The sequence below is a fragment of the Apteryx mantelli genome, unplaced genomic scaffold, assembly GCF_036417845.1.
Source record: "Apteryx mantelli isolate bAptMan1 unplaced genomic scaffold, bAptMan1.hap1 HAP1_SCAFFOLD_86, whole genome shotgun sequence".
NCBI lineage: Eukaryota > Metazoa > Chordata > Aves > Apterygiformes > Apterygidae > Apteryx > Apteryx mantelli.
In genome coordinates this window covers 517,501-520,000 of record NW_027118810.1, presented here as the reverse complement: position 1 = coordinate 520,000, position 2,500 = coordinate 517,501, and the positions used below count along the sequence as shown (strand labels likewise).

General features: G+C 79.5%; 1 non-coding gene across 1 annotated transcript; it reads right to left on the bottom strand.

The window, feature by feature from the left end:
* Window positions 1–422: 422 nt before the first annotated feature.
* On the bottom strand, window positions 423–575 carry LOC136996784 (5.8S ribosomal RNA). The gene has a single exon (XR_010887727.1). It is a non-coding gene; the product is annotated as a 5.8S ribosomal RNA (ribosomal RNA).
* Between the last annotated feature and the right edge of the window lie 1,925 nt (window positions 576–2,500).

Genomic DNA, 2,500 nt, shown 5'->3' with positions numbered 1-2,500 from the left:
GCGGGGGGTTTCCCCGAGTCTGCACTTAGGGGGACGAAGGCCCGGCCGCGCGGGGAAGAGGAGGCACCCTCTCCCCGGGGCACGGGCCTGCGAGGCGCCCCAGCCGCGCCACCCCGCACGGCGCGCGCCGCGCAGCGGTGGCCACCGCGCTCGGAGGGCGAGGAGGGCGGGCACAGGCGCGGCAAGGCACGCCGGCCGCGGCCGCTGCGGGCGGCCCGGCGCCGGAGCCCGGCGGGCAGGAAGACCGGGGCCGCCGGTGCACGCACCGGGGTCCCGGCTCCGCCGCCGACTCTCCGCCGCCGAGGCCGCCGCGCACCGCCGCCGCCGGCGCCGCCGCGCCTCCCCCGCCCCCCCACGCGCCCCCCCCGAGGGGCGGCACCGCTGCGCCAACGCGACAGCGGGGGTGACGATTGACCGCCAAGCGACGCTCAGACAGGCGTAGCCCCGGGAGGAACCCGGGGCCGCAAGTGCGTTCGAAGTGTCGATGATCAATGTGTCCTGCAATTCACATTAATTCTCGCAGCTAGCTGCGTTCTTCATCGACGCACGAGCCGAGTGATCCACCGCTAAGAGTTGTCTCGGTTTCGGTCCCCGCCGCGCGCGCGGGGGGACCGGGCAGCCTTCGGCAGCCCCTGAGGGCCCCCCCTCCGCTCCGCCTCCCTCCTCACGCCGACGCCGGCTGCTGAGCGAGGGACGGCCGAGAGCCAGAGAGAGGGGCTCGCCCCGCTGACCGTACGAGCACAGAGTGGGGGGGGAAAAAGGGAAAAGGAAAACCCGAACGAGAAGGGCGGGGAGCCCTCGCTCCCGACCTGGGACAACCCTTTGCTCGCTTCGAGTCCGGCCCAGGCGCCCAGGCTCGGCCCGGCCCGGCGGGGAGCAGCGCGCCGGCCGCGCCGCCTGCCTCGGGGACGCTGGGGGAGGGGGCGGCTCCCCGCGGACCCCCAGCGTCGGAGCCCGGCCGCCACCGGCAGCGGCACCGGCCGCTGCCCGCGCGCCCGCGGCCCACCGGCCCCGCGCTCCCCAGCTCCTCGCTCGCCTCGCCGGCCTCCGGCTCCGCCGTGGCCCCGAGGCGGCGCCCACGCCCGCGCGCGCGCACACACAGCCTCCCGGACGACACCACGCGCTCTCCCGTCCCTTCCGCGGACAGACGCCCGGCGGCGGGCGGGCGGGCAAGGCGGGACGGACGGGGACGGCGCCCGCTCTCCCCGTCTCCACGCGGAGAACGGGGGGGGCCGCCCCCGCCGCCCGCCTGCCGCCCGCCCGCCGCCCGGCGAAGCCGGGTTGGGCAGAGCGAGGCAGGCGCGCCGGATGGCGGAGTGCCGGCGGGTAGGGCGCCGCCGCCAGCGGCCACGGCGGCAGACCGAGAGCCCCGGCCAGGGAGGAGAGCGGATCGCGCCGAGGCGCGGCGTCCGCACCACCCGCGGTGGGTGGGGGCTCACCGTCCCGGCGAGAGCACGCGCTCGCGCCAGGGTCACGCGTTCGAGGCAGGCCGGCGCCAGCCGACCGCGCGGCGTCCCTCCGCCGAGACCAGACCGCGGAGAGAGGGGGCAGGGTACCCCTCTCCGTCCCGGCTGCCCGCAGGGCGAGCGCGGGGCGCGCCGGCTGGCATGGGGGGGCACGGCGCCCGCGCGCGCCGGCCCCCCGGCCCTCCGGCAGCACACCCGGCTGCCCCCCGGGTCGCATCGGGCCGCCCGAGTCTTTAAACCCCCGCCCGGCTCTCCCGCCGAGAACCCTCGGGCCCGGAGCCCGGGGCCCATGGCCATCCCTACCCGGGGCGGCTACCGGCGGCCGCGGTGGCCGGAGGCCCTCCGCTCCTCCCGCCACCCCGCCCCCCCCCTCGCCCGGCCCGCTCGCAGCACGGTCCCCGCGGCACGGCGCGGGGCGGCTGGAGCGGTGGGGGGGGGGAGAGAAAGGGAAAGCGGAAAGGGCGGGAGGGCACGGCCGGTGCGGCGCTCACGGCGCGGCGCCCGGGAGGAGCGAGCTGGCACACGGGACCACACGGGTGGGTCACCGAGGGGGGGCAGGAGGAGCGCGGACGCTAGGTACCTGGCCCTGGGGTGAGGGAAACGACCTGAAATCCCCGCGGGGGTGCCTCCCCCGCCGCCGCCCGCCGCCGGGCCGCCGCCGCCTCGCGGCGACGGCGGCAGCCTCGGCGGCAGCAGCGAGACGGGACGCGGAGGGGAAACCCGGCACCCGCCAGCCGGCTCCGGCGCCCCTCGGCGGAGCGTCCGCCCGCGGGGTGCGCCCGACACCCGCCGCCACGACCTCGTCCTCCTCCCGGGGCCCGGGGTTTCCCTCAGTAACCCGGCGCCCGGCGGCAGCTGCGCCCGGGAGGAGAGCCGTGGTTTGGGCCGCCCGCTCGGGCACGACCCGTCGCCTCGCGTGGCCTGGCGCGACGGCCCCCGCTCGGGGTCCGCCGCCGCCCGGCGCCCGCCCCGCGCGCCATCCCGGAACGCCTGTCCTCGCCGTCTCTGCAAGACGGGCTGCTCCGCCGCAGCCC